General features: G+C 42.2%; 1 protein-coding gene across 1 annotated transcript in view; it reads left to right on the top strand.

Moving 5' to 3' along the window:
* Window positions 1-14,904, top strand: part of LOC132830132 (adhesion G protein-coupled receptor B2-like) — a 500,291-nt gene that overhangs the window by 165,982 nt on the left and 319,405 nt on the right. The window lies entirely within an intron of this gene.

Genomic DNA, 14,904 nt, shown 5'->3' with positions numbered 1-14,904 from the left:
TTAAAACAATTCTGGATTCCTCCTCTGTAATTATGAATATTGAAATTGCAATAATTAATTCCAAATTGTGCAAATTTTTCTGTTGGTACATGAATAAAAAGTTTGAATTTAAATTGTCCAAACTTCATATTATTCCATGTGTAAAGTATCTGAATGCCCCCTCTATTAATTTATGGTCCTCAATTCAAATACAACCAATAATATATTTATAGACCGCATGTAAGCAGGCTTATTATACTGTAGACTGTCACCTACCAGAAAATCATTACACCTCTGCAGCACCACGTGCTCATCAACTCTGCATTAGATCAATCACTGTCAACTACAAACTCCAACTTCAATGCATATGTAACGGAAAAGCTTCTGAGGTTATGGGTGAAAATAGAATTTCATATTCATAAACATTTTGCTATTTTACATCATCACCTGTTTAATCAACTGGCATTTAACTGCAGCTACAAGGGTGAAGTTGCACAACCTACCTTTCCATTTCACCCTGTCTGAAGAATGTTACTGTTTCCGTAATAGCTAGCATAGTACTGTACCTTTTTATTGTTCAGTGTGAAAGCATCACATGTTGAAAATCATTCACACTGTTGAAAACATTAGCTTCTATTGAACAAGAAAAGCAAATAAAAATAAACAAAAAAAGCTGCATTTGCCTCTGTGCATAAATAGTGTCGCTTTTGAGCAACCACAAAGTTATAATGTGTGAATGATCACTGCACCCAACTCCGATCTATTGAACAAAACAAAGAACTGTTCTTGCTGGAAACCTGAAACAAGAACAGAAAGTACTGGAGATACTCAGCAGGATGGTGTCTGACGAATGAAAGCAGTTAACATTTTGTGTCCAGTGATGATTTGGAGGTGATGTGTTGGAATGGGTGTACAAAGTTAAAAATTACACAACACCAGGTTATAGTCCAACAGGTTTATTCCTGATGAAGGGCTTTTGCCCGAAACGTCGATTTTACTGCTCCTTGGATGCTGCCTGAACTGCTGTGCTTTTCCTGCGCCACTCTAATCTAGACTCTGGTTTCCAGCATCTGCAGTCACAAACACTTACTACCCAAGCTGCACCACTGGCATTGTCATGCAGAAATAAGTTGAGATGTAATCTGACATAAATTGTCTTGGTTACAGCCTTGATACATTTGTGGGGTGAGGATTGAGAGATCTCACACATGTCCCCTGTTGATCCTGCAACAGTCAGTTGCATATATATTTAATGCAGCCGTTGCTTTGAATACCTGCAGCATAGGATTGCAACTCACCCCTTCAGGTGACAAATCCCACTCCAGCTGATGACAGTGTCCATGAACAGCCTCCATCTGCGATGGCAATGTGCTTCCCTCATTGTGAGGAAATTGCATTCAAAGTGATAGACCCCAGGCCTCCTGTACCTCCTTTGCGTCCTGAGCGGAAATTCAGTTGAGGAGATGGTTTGATAGCTGGTCACGATTCCAATGAGGAGAATTTCCGCCGCCAACACCACCACTGACAAACACACAGCCACCGCCGAAGACATTGCGAACGTCACATGGAATGTCACTTCCGCTCCCACGGATGTCACTGCATGCACCAAATCCGTCCCCCCTGAAGCCCACAACGTATGTCATGTCATTTGGTGATTTCACCCATGATACCATAACCTCACCGACTCCAGACACGGTCTCTGCACCCATTCCCAACTCGGGCCATACACCATGTCCTAGCCTCCAGCCCTGCAATGTTTTTACCATCACCCCAGACCTCTCCCTCACTGAGGATGAACGATCAGTCCTCAGTAAAAGTGTCACCTTCATCCCAATACAGTCCCAGATCAATGAATTCAACACATGTTGAAACATTGATTTTTTTTCTATGGCTGACTTCACCTCCATGCTAACGTTTTCCATCGTGGCTCCTGGGCTCCCACCAACCCTTCACCCGCCTTCAACATACCCTATCCACTTGTACACCACGTGCTAATCTGTTACTTGTCTTCAATCTCTTCAACTCCAACTGCTGCTGCGACATTGACCTCCTCAACCTGTCCACCCCTCTCACCCACTCCAACCTCTCCCCCTCGCAATGCACAGCCCTCCACTTCCTCCGCTCCAACCTCAACCTTACCATCAAATCACTGGACAAGGGGGGAGTTGGGCGCAGTGGTAGTTTGGTGCACCAAGCTGTACATTGCTGAAGCCAGACGCCAACTCACAGACACCTCCTCCTATTACCACCTCAACCACGACCCCACCTTCCATTAACAAATGATTAGCTCCCAGACTATCCACAATCTCATCATCTCAGGGGATCGCCCATCCACAGCATCCAACCTCATAGTCCGGGAACCCCGCACTGCCTGGTTCTACCTCTTACCCAAAGTTCACAAACCTGACTTTCCCCTGTCTACCCATTGTCTCTGCTCACTCCTGCCTCACGGAACTTGTCTCCACATACCTTGATACCGTCCTGTCCCCTTTGGTCCAAAGTCTCCCCACATACATTGGGGCACTACGCACACCCTCCACCTCCTCCATTGTGTCATCTTCACCATGGACATCCAGTCCCTGTACATGTACATTCACCATGATGATGGCCTCCAAATCCTCCATTTCTTCCTGTCCCGCTGACCCAATCAGTACCCTTCCTCCGACACACTCATTTGATTGGCTGACTGATACTCACCCTCAACAATTTCTTCTTCAAATCCTCCCACTTCCTTCAGACCAAAGGGATAGCCACGGGCACCCGCATGGACCTCAGCTTTGCCCGCTTCTTTGGCGGATACGTAAAACAGTCCATCTCTGCAGTTACACCGGCACCATTCTCCACCTTTTCCTCCACTACATTGATGACTGTATCAAAACCACCTCATGCTCCCATGAGGAGGTTGAACTTATGAACACCTTCCACCTTGACGTCAAGCTCACCTGACCTGTCTCAGATACCTCCCTCCCTTTCCTGGATCTCTCCATCTCCATTTCTGGTGACCGAATCAACACGGACATCTACTTCAAGCCCATCAACTCCCACAGCTACCTGGACTACATCTCTTCCCACTGTCCCTACTGTAAAAAGTGCCATCCCCCAATTCCCCCACCTCTGCCACATCTGCTTCGAGGAGGATCAATTTCACTCCAGAACATCTCAGATAGCTTCCTACTTCAAGGACTGCAATTTCCCCTCCCATGTGGTAACAATGTCGATTTAACAATTTCCTTATCTCCCCTCCCCCCACCTTCTCCCAGATCAAACCCTCCAACTCAGCACTACCCTTTTGAACTGCCGTACCTGTCCATCTTCCTTCCCACCTATCCACTCTGACCTATCAACACCACCCATTACCTTTGTCTACTTATTGCATTCCTAGCTACCTTCCCACCCCCCTCACATTTATATTTCAGCCCCTCACTCCATCTCACCTCACACTCACACATTTCCGATGAAGAGCGTATGCTCGAAATGTCGACTCTCCTGCTACTTGGATGCTGACTGACCAGCTGTGATTTTCCAGCGCCACACCTTTTGACTCTGATCTCTAGCATCTGCAGTCCTTGCTTTCTCCCAATCCAACATCTGTGCCAGTACCTTGTCACGAACACCATGGGTTCTAATCTTATTGAGCAGCCTCCTGTGTGGCACATTGTCACAGGCCTTCTGGAAATCCAAGTAGATCATGAGCACTGGCTTCCCCTTTGTTTAACTTTCTCACAACCTCCTCAAAGAATTCTAAGATTTGTAAAGCATGACCTCCCTGGGCAAAACAATGCTGACTCAGCCCGATTTTACTATGGACTTAAAAGTAGTCTGCAAGCTCATCCTGAATAATAAACTCTAAACCTTAATAAAGACAGAGGTCAGGCAAACCAGTGATTAATTTCCCACTTTCTGCCTCTTCCCTTCTCAAACAGGAGTGTTACATTAACCATATTCCAGTCCTCTGGGACCTGCCCTTGACTCCAGTGATTCTTGAAAGATCACCAATACCTTCACGATCTCCTCAGCTATTTCCTTCAGAATCTTGGGGCATAGTCCATTCAGTGTAAATGAATTATCCACCTTTTGATCTTCTTCAGCATCTTCTCCTTGGTGATAGCTAGTACACAAATTTCCGACCCCTGACTCATGAAGTTCTGGTATACTACTGGTGTCTTCCACTTGCAGACTGATGCAAAGTACCTTTTCAGTTCCTCAGCCATTTCATCTCCCCCCATTACAATTTCTTCAATCTGATTTTCGATGATCTAATGTACACTCTTGCCTCTCTCATACTGTTTATATTTTTAAAAATATTCTTGTAATTTTGTTTTATATTACTAGCTAGCTTACCCTCATGCTTCATCTTCTATCCCTTGTTGATTTTTTTTACTTGTCCTCTGCTGGTTTTTAAGGCTTCCCATTTATAGTCATAGAGATGTACACTGGACTTAGGTTACTGTTCTGGAAGAACTATCTTAGTTTGTTTTTTTTTAAACAAGCCCTTCAAAGAAGAAACCAACCACTCATCTGCCTCTATTTTGAAATCCAATTTCCAAGAAATGATATTGATATAAATGACAAACATTTTTCATCACTGACATTTCCTCATATTGAAATCCATCTGCTAGTTTATGTCACTTTCTTTAAACAATCAATGTCCCTGAGCAACCTTCTGCTTCCATCCACCAAAGGTGTGCATTACCTTCGATCAGCATGACTTAAACTTGGAGAGGATTCTCTTGGAAGGTTGAGACCACATTTCTCCTCCACAACATGAATAAAACTGAAGTCTCTCCTTCTGACAAAGGCAATCTAAACACTACATTAAGGACCAAGACAGGAAAAAGTACTAAGCAGATAAATAATCAGTAATAATTTTAAAATGGACATTTTTGAAATGGCATGCTGGCCTAGTTCCAGGGTCTACTTAGGCTGTGAATCTGCATTATTGATTGTCCTTCTGCTTAGTTTTTCTAGGTCATCATTCTTCACCAGTAGACCATTCAACCTCTTGAGCATGCTTGGTTATTCTTTAAGAGCATAAGTAATCTGGTTGTGTTTTGAATTTGATATTCCCATCTTCCTCCAACAACTCTTCAAGCAGGATTATAACCTGTTAAATGCCTTATTAACAGTATGACTCATCTCATTAATATTCAGCTTCCTGTTTTACCAAATGAGACAACCAAACTTGGTGACAAGAATTCTTGACTTGGAAGTTAGAGTGCATACTATTGACCTCAACTCTTTGTTTACTCCAAAGGGCCTTGTGTTTGACACTGAGCGCCAACATCTCAGAGCAAACTTTATGTGCACTGACCAACACCATTGGACATTGGCTCTGACATGCCAGTCTCTGAGAACCCTCATGACACATATCCGATCCACTTACAATATGCTATGCACTTCAATAATGCATCTCTGGCTGCACTGGCAACTAGCACAGTCATGCTGTAAATAGGACATTGCATGCCCAGGGACACATATCCAAATTATGGACTTGCCTAAAATATATCTCTTGCTCTCATTGTACTCACTCACTACCTTATGCTAACAGTATCCTGTCTTGCATTTCCTTGACTTGCCTTGCCATTAAGCGCAGGCTCAAAACCAGGAATCTTGTCATGGTTGTCACTGGTCCTCAGTCAAGTCAAAGGGAGTGACATTCAGATGAAAGTCCCTGCAGCATAAATCAAAGGTAGCCTCCAATGCCAGTTGAAAGGCTGGGAGATGGTCATTCTGCCACTTGGGATGATTAAAGACAAGATGTCCTTCATTTATGGGTTGAGGAGCCAAATGTAGGGCAATCCACCAATGGCCTTGAACTTTCTACCCTACTGTTTTTCTCTGGAATGAGCAAGAAGCAGGTATTACAATAGATGAAAGGGGATGGCAAAGCTGTTACATTTGTTGCATGAGGGGAGATTCCTGAGCGAGTAAGTAAGCACAGGTGGCATCTAGGGTTCATGCTATCAAGGTTGAGCTAAGTAACAATGAGAAGGGAAGATGTCACAGGCATCAGTGAGGATGAGCCATGCTGGATGGTGGGTAAGTAACGGAGATGACTGTGGCATTCATGCTGCTGAAGTGGAGAAGATCATTGACAATCCAGACAGTAAGTCTGCACTGACCCTGATGGCAACCTCGCACCAGACTGACATGGTTTGGTTGCGGCCTTCACTGCTGGTCCTGAGGAAAATGCATGTCCACATCTGCACCACCCTGTCCAGCAGGGCCTTGAAATGCCTACTTGGAAAGTGGGGCAAAAATTTCCCCCTGTACTTCATGTCTGGAGTAAATGTTCGGAATAGTGCAGGCAGCTCCAAACTGACAATGTTGGTCATAGGGCAAAATTGGGCTTTCAAATTTGGCACAGATGTGAGAGAAGCCCAATTTTCTGGGAACAGAGCGGCGTGAGATGGGGCTAGTATTGATGTGAGGGATGTCAAAGGTGCAGGGTATGTAATTAATGAGGCATGTTTGGCAAGATACAGCAAGAAATCTCACTGGACTTCATGGCGAGAATCCCTTGTGATAACTTGCTCTCTGTCAAAAGATAATGCAAGATCTAGCTCCGGATTATTGACCCTGATGTCTATTCACTGATACTGCCAGACCTGCTAAGCTTTTCCAGCAGCTTCTGTTTTTGTTTTGTACATATATTTCTATTTAAAATTACATTCATCCATTTAATTTGAATGCTGCAGACATTTAAATATTGAGGTTTTTTTCTGCTTGCGCAAACTATGGCGTTATCTCTGGTGTATCTGTATGTTTCTGCACTGTTTCTTCCTGCTATGGTGATGTTATCATTACCCAAATTGCAACATTTCTCTGTTTCCCTTGAATTTACACATCTCTCTCATAATTGCTTGCCCCACTACTTAGTTCATATTCTTCTCTGCTGCCTTTATCATACGGGCAGAGTACAGGTCATAATACAGCTGGTGACTGTTCCAATTGTGCAACACACTTTCACCACTTTAAGAAAATCCTGAATAGGACTCCAAAGTCCCTTTATCCTTCAGATTTGCAAAGCTTTCCCTGTTTAGAAAATAATCTATGTCTCTATTCTTCCTACCAAAGTGTATATAACCTGAGACTTTGCTACATCAATTCTTTGCCTACTCCCCTACTCTGTTGAAGTCTAACTACAACTTTCCAATTCCTCAACATTACCTGTCCTTCCACCTACCATTGTGCCATCTGCAAACTCAACAACAATACACTCAGTTCCTTCTTCCAACAGTGACACCTGATGAACTCCACTAGTCACAGGCTGCCATCCTGAAAGAGACCTCTTTATTCCCATAGTCTGCTTCCTGCCAGTCAGTAAATCCTTTTTTCATGCCAGTACCTAACACCATGAGCATTTACCTTATTTAGCAGCCTCCTGAGCAGCACCTTGTCAAAGGCCTTCTGGAAATGCAAATAAATCATGTCCACTGCCTTACCTTGTGTAACTTGCTCATTATCTACTCAAAGAATTCTAACCGATTGGTCAGGCATGACAACCTCGAGACAAAGTTGTGCTGACCCAATACTATTTTACCATCTACTTCCAAGTACGCCACAATTTCATCCTTAACAATGGACACTCAAATCTGACCAACAACTGAGGTCAGGCTCACTGGCGTATCATTGCCTGTCTTCTGCCTCTCTCTCTTCTTAATCAGAGATGTATCATTAGCCAGTCCCCCCCCCCCGACACTGACTCCAGTGATTCCTGAAAGATCATCACTAATGCCTCTACAATCTCCTTAGCCATCTCCTTCTGAACTCTGGGTTGTAGTCCATCTATCCAAGTGATCTACCCACTGTCAGATCTTTCAATTTCCTCAGCACCTTTTCCTTTATGTTGGCTACTACACTCACCCTTGCCTCCTGACTCTCTTAATGTTCTGAAATGCTGCTGGCATCTTTTATGGTGAAGACCAATGCAAAGTATCTGTTCAATTCTGACACTATTTCTTTGTTCCCCATTACTACTTCTCAGCCTCATTTTCTAGTGGTCCAATGTCCACTCTCAGCTCTCTCTTACTTATTTCTACATTTTAAAAACTTTTACAATCTTCTTTTATTTTACTAGCTAGCTTACCATTATATTTTCTTTCTTTCACGTTATTGCTTTTGGAGTTATCCCCTGCTGGTTTTGAAAGGTTTGCCAGTCGTATGGCTTCCCACTAACTCTCACCACATTATATGTTTTTTCATTTGTTTTTATCTGTCCCTGATTTTCCTTGTCAGCCATAATTGCCTCATCCTCCTTTTAATATGTTTCTTCATCCTTGGGATGAATTTCTGCTGTGCTTCCAGCATTACCCCAGAAACCCCTGCCATTGCTACTCTCCTGTCTTCATGCTAAGCTCCCCTTCCAATCAGTTCTGGCCACTTCCTTCCCTGTGTCTTTGCAGTTGCCTTTACTCAGTTATAATACTGTTACATCCCTCTCAAACTGCAGGATGAATTCTATCAAACTATGGTCACTGCTCACTCTGGGTTCCTTCACATTAAGCTCCCTAATCAAGTCTGCTTTATTACACATCATCAGATCAAGAATTGTCTCTTCACTCATGGGCTTTACCACAAACTGCTCCAAAAAACCTATTTTGTAGACAATCCACAAATTCCGTTTCTTGGAATGTGCTGCCAACCTGATTTTCCCAGTTCACCTATATATTGAAGTCCTTATCGTGCCCTTCTTATGTGCTTTTTCTATCTCTAATGTATTTTCTGCTGTACATCCTAACTATAGTCATAGAGTCATACAGCACGGAAACAGACCCTTCAGTCCAACTTGTTCATGCCAACCAGATTTCCTGAACTGAGTTAGTCCCATTTGTCTGCACATGGCCCATATCCCTCTAGGCCTTGCCTATACATGTACCTGTCCAAATGTCTTTTAAATGTTGTAATTATATCACCTCTATCAATTACTCTGCTAGCTTGTTCCATGTATGTGCCATCCACTAAGTGTAAAAAGTGAGGTCTGCAGATGCTGGAGATCAGAGCTGAAAATGTGTGGCTGGTTAAAGCGCAGCAGGTCAGGCAGCATCCAAGGAACAGGAAATTCAACGTTTCGGGCACAAGCCCTTCCTGATGAAGGGCTTGTGCCTGAAACGTCGAATTTCCTGTTCCTTGGATGCTGCCTGACCTGCTGCGCTTTAACCAGCAACACATTTTCAGCACCATCCACTAAGTGAAAAAGTTGTTCCCCCAAACCCTTTTAGATCTTTCCCCTCTCACCTTAAACCTATCCCCTCTTGTTCTGGACTCTTGTACGCTGAAAAAACCTTATCTATGTCTCTCATGATGGTATAAACATTTTGACCAAAGGATCTGTTTCCTTGTTGTATGACTGAATGCATCTGTGACTCGATAAGATCGCCCCTCAAGCTTCCGAGGGAAACAACTTCCAGGGTATCAGCCTGTCCTTAATAATTCAACCCCCAATTGCTCCAACCCCCCACCTCAGTCTCAGTAACAGCCTTGTAAATCATACTTGAAAGTGGAAGGTAAATGAAGAGTATTGTTTTATTGATGATAGATAATACTGATGGTTCTATTCATATATACAAGTATATAAAAATGTTTTCTACAACACTGAATACCACAATACTGTAATTGAGCTACCCAGGATTAAGGAATGCCATACCAGGAGTTTAAGTTTAATGAGTAATAGGGCAGGAATCAATTAATATTTGTGTAAATTTGCTTGGGGCAGAGACTACTATCCACTTTTCACAAAGTCACTCACACCCAGCAGGAATCCAATATATTGTTTTCCAAAGATACTTTTTTGTTTCACTACTTTTAAATGTTAATTTCTCTATCTTCCTCATTTAGCCTTTCACTTTATGTCTCTCTTTATCTCCTTCTGTCTCTGTTTTCTACTCCCTCTCTTAGACATACATATGAGCAGAATGGTTTCAGCCTAATCTGATGAAATTGGTTCTGTTCTTGCACTATGAATGGAACAAATGCAAATTAAAATAGGGTTGGGTGTTGTGTCATCATCAGCAATCATTTGCCAGCACGTATGATTGGCCACCTATGAAATTCCATGTTGCATGTCTATGGGTCCTTGTGTAGCTGATGAGCCTGATCTTCGAGCTGCATCCCTGACCACATATTCAGCAGATACTCCTGGGAGGTTTAGTTGATCCTGAGCCTTGAGATCACTGGCATTCCTTTCTTTGGTTTCTTTTCTCTGCTTCATCTTGCCAATGTGTATTCTCAAACAATTATGCCCTTTCATACAGGAGGTTCCTCCCAAATTGGGTTCATACATTTCAGGTTCTGGGATTAAGTTTGAATTTGGTGTCTTTGGATTTTGGACTTCCAGACCACAGGTAATTAATCTGTCAGATGTGGTTTTCCAGCCAGATTAGTGACGATACAGGCTATTTTTAAAGCACCTTGTCTAGCCCTTCACCATGTAGGTGAGCAGAGTAGATAATGAAGAGGACTGCTCGGTTGTGAAGAAAGCTGTCAAAATGCTCTTGTGTTCCTATTCCAGGAATGAAATTACTGAGTCACAATTCTGCTGTCTACATGCAGTTCTGAAGCTAGAAAATTCCAGATCTCTCAATCTTGCCCATATCACCTCTCGCTGATCTCTGCAAGGGCTTATGTTGTGTGTGGGAGTGCTGGATACCTCGAGGTAGATGTCTTATGTGGGACATATTTTCATATGGGAATGCTATTGCACATCAACATATCTACATTCCCTCAATGAAGACAGATTCAGTTCCAATGGCAAAGAAACCTTGATGACTAGGGATTTCCCAACTGCTACAGCGTTCATCTGCCATTGCGGGCATTGATAGCACACTATTATTTTCTGCCTGAACTGCCATTGAGGACTTTGTTGGATTCATGCTGTGTCTGGTTCCTCCCTACTGATCTTACCAATATAGGGAGCCCTGCTATGAGTTGAGAACTCCCGATGCCATCGCTCTCAGGATTAACAAAACACTGAAGCCTCTCCACCAGAGAAATCCACAGAAATGGTAGGATGTAAAACAGCAGCCAATCCAATTTCAACAGTTTTCACAAGAATAAGTTAAAATTTCCTAACACGCATTGATTGAATTTTTTGAAGAAGTAACAAAGAGGACTGATGAGAGCAGAGCGGTAGAGGCGTTCGACAAGGTTCCCCATGGGAAACGGGTTAGCAAGGTTAGATGTCACGGAATGCAGAGAGAACTAGCCATTTGGATACAGAACTGGCTCAAAGATAGAAGTCAGACGGTGGTGGTGGAAGGTTGTTTTTCAGACTGGAGGCCCGTGACCAGTGGAGTGCCACAAGGTTCATTGTTGGATACCCTATTTTTTGTCATTCATATAAATGATTTGGATGTATAAGAGGCTTAGTTAGTAAGTTTGCAGATGACACCAAAATTGGAGGTGTGGTGTACAGCAAAGAGGGTTACCTCAGATTACAACAGGATATTGATCTATTGAGGCAATGGGCTAAGAAGTGGCAGATGGAGTTTAATTCAGATAAATGCGAGGTGCGGCATTTTGGGAAAACAAATCTTAGCAGGACTTACACATTTAGTGGTAAGGTCTAGGAAGTGTTGCTGAACAAAGAGACCTTGGAGTGCACGTTCATAGCTCCTTAAAAGTAGACTAGCAGGTAAATAGGATAGTGAAGAAGGCGTTTGGTATGCTTTCCTTTATTGGTCAAAATATTGAGTACAGGAGTTGGGAGGTAATGTTGCGGATTTACTAGACATTGGTTAGGCAATTTTTGGAATATTGTGTGCAATTCTAGTCTCCTGCCTATCAGAATGCTGTTGTGAAACCTGAAAGAGTTCAGAAAAGATTTACAAGGATTTTGCCAGGATTGGAGGAATTGAGCTATCGGGAGAGGCTGAACAGGCTGGGTCTGTTTCCCCTGGAGCATCGGAGGCTGAGGGGTGACCTTATAGAGGTTTACAAAATTATGAGGGGCATGGATAGGATAAATTCTGAGAGCGATGGCATCCTGGGGCATGGATAGGATAAATAGGCAAAGTGTTTCCCTGGGATGGGGGAGTCCAGAACTAGAGGGCATAGGTTTAGGGTGAGAGGGGAAAGATATAAAAGAGACCTAAGAGGCAACTTTTTCACGCAGAAGGTGGTACGTGTATGGAATGAGCTGCCAGAGGAAGTGGTGGAAGCTGGTTTGGAGGGATGTGGACCCAGTGCTAGCAGGTGGGACTAAATTGGGTTGGGATATCTGGTCGGCATGGACGCGTTGGACCGAAGGGTCTGTTTCCATCTCTATGACTCTACGTCCACATGGTCGCTATCACAAAACAGTATCATACTGAAGCTGATATTTAAAAAGCAAAAATGCTGGATGTACTCAGCAGATCATTCAATATTATTCATTATCAATGAAACAGCAATCTGTGGATGCGACGAGAAACAGAATTAATATTTCTAATTGGTGACCCTTCGATAGAATTGTAATATCCAGCAGAATGTCTCCAGTGAGTCACAGTACTAATGTTGTCTTATGTTTACATCTCCAGTTCACATTCTTTCGCTAATGAACTGTGAGCAATTTCAGTCCCACCTGACTTTGGAGGTTCAATTAGACACTGCCCCTCTATCTTGCAGCTGCGCTACAACTCATTATCGTCACATACTGTATTCTGTGATGAAATTTCCTGTCCCTACTCTGACGAACTGTTTTGACCAAATTTTTGATTGATAAGACTAAAACTCAATCACTTTAACAGTTCAATTAACTTGTCTGATCTCCTAGACTTTTACGAGCCATAATCCCACCCTTATCAACTGTCTCTGTTATTGTGGGATCCTACTTCTCTCTTTGATGCTTGCTACAAATTTTAGGCTGTCTGTTCTTCGACATTTCTTATCAAATGGTCTCCTACAGACCTCTGCAGCTGCTGTTTGTGCAGAGCTCCCTGTATGTTGATTTGTATGATTCTTTGTTCAAAATAGACCCTGTTACTTTGAATTACTCCCTTCCTCAATGCTACCATTGTTCTAACTTATGACTTCACTTACTTGCTGGAGCAGGCAAGCTAATTCTGATCTGAAGCCATATTTATGCCAATGTCAGGCAATACTGCAGCCTTATTTATGCCAATCTGATCAGGTGCTACCACAACAGCTAATTCAGTTCCAGTCTTACAAATTTCATTGATTAACAGTTTGCAATGTTGCTACATTTTGGTTCAATAATTGTAGCCAGGTAGATTGTATTTTGCTTAATTTTTTGAAGCTACAGAAAAAATCAACTTCTTTTTATGAGTCATCAATCTCAGACAATATAATTCCAATGAGTCATTTTTTTCCATCTTTTCTGTTGCACGCGATTGCACTGCCATTCCCATTTGGTAGATTTCTATGTTCAGCTATTATACATATTGAAACAATTCTTAATAGGTTATCTTATATTATCTAATTCTTCCACCAGGAGAAGAATACTATACAATTCAAGCTCTCAAACTATTACATTAGAACATCATAATGCTCAGCAAATAATTTAAAGTAAATTCAAATGCTACTGAGAGGTGGCTGCATTTATTAAAACTCTTATTCTTTTTGTGGCAGATAATCTCCTCGTGAGATTTTTCAGTTTAACCCAAACAACAGCTAAATGAGCCATTGTACTTAAATTAGCGCATTATCTCTGTCTACAATTGATAGATGTCCTAACATAAGATTTCATGCTTCTACTATACATTATCAACAAAAGTGGTGTTCACCACTAACATGATGCTGTCATCAAGTCATAAAGATGACCTAACTAACACACAAAGTAATAATGTGGTGGATGAATTTAGTGTCAATGGGTGCCAGGTATGTGGGTGCAAAAGATGGGTGGATTATGTCAAGTCACACAGCCCTTCAGTTGTTCACAAAAATCAAAGTATGATCCTAACTAACCAGTCTGTGCTTGTGAAACTCAAAAACACTTCTGTGTGACATTATATGTGATCCAATGATTATTCAAGATTAATTAAATTATCCTCATTGCAGAGTTCCCTCGCGGTGATCGCTGTACAGTCCTTGGAGGTAGAGGGAATACTGCTTCAATGTGTGAAGAATTAGTCTGACAACCAATTTAAGATTGTTAGTCAGAGCTGCAGTGTGTCATATTTGCATGTGCTAAAAGCTACATGTATTGATACTTACAGCCCTGTTTGCAGACAGAGAGGAAATGTGCACACGTCGCACTTGTTTCAAAACAAAACAGGTGACAGCCATTCTCTGATTCATTTCTCAAGCTATGTCTTGAAAAATCAGTGAAACTGCCCAGTTTAAATTTCAACAAAACTTGGCTGTTCCATGTCAGAAATCATTTAACTGGTGCACTTTTACCAATCAGAGTCCATTTGACTACAAGTTGGTACTTATTTTAACAGCATAAAAATATTGCTTTCCATATAACCATAAGAAAGAGGAGCAGAATTAGGCCATTCAACCCAGAGAAAGTGCTCCACCATTCGATCATGGCTCTTATGTTTCTCAACCCACTCTCCTGCCTTTTTCCAATAATCTTTGATCTCCTTACTTAATAAAACCTATTTATCTCTGTCTTAAAGACACACATTGAGGTCTTCACAGCCCTCTGCGGCAATGACTTCCTCAGATTCACCACTCTCTGGGTAAAGAAATTCCTCCTCAACTCAGTTCTATATTGTTGTCCCTTCACTCTGAGGGTGTGCCCTTGTTTCCTGGTCTCTCCTACTAATGGAAACATCTTCTCTACATCCACTCTATCCAGGCTTCTCAGTATTCTGTTAGTTTTAATGAGATATCCCTTCATCCATCTAGACATCATTGAATACAGACCCAGAATCCTCAACCGCTTCTCATATGACAAAACCTTAATTCCTGGGAACATTCTTATGAATGTCCTGTGGACCTCCTCCAAGGCCACGGCATCCTTTTCCCATCATTATGGTG

Source organism: Hemiscyllium ocellatum, chromosome 30, assembly GCF_020745735.1.
Source record: "Hemiscyllium ocellatum isolate sHemOce1 chromosome 30, sHemOce1.pat.X.cur, whole genome shotgun sequence".
NCBI lineage: Eukaryota > Metazoa > Chordata > Chondrichthyes > Orectolobiformes > Hemiscylliidae > Hemiscyllium > Hemiscyllium ocellatum.
This window is presented reverse-complemented; position numbering and strand designations above follow the sequence as displayed.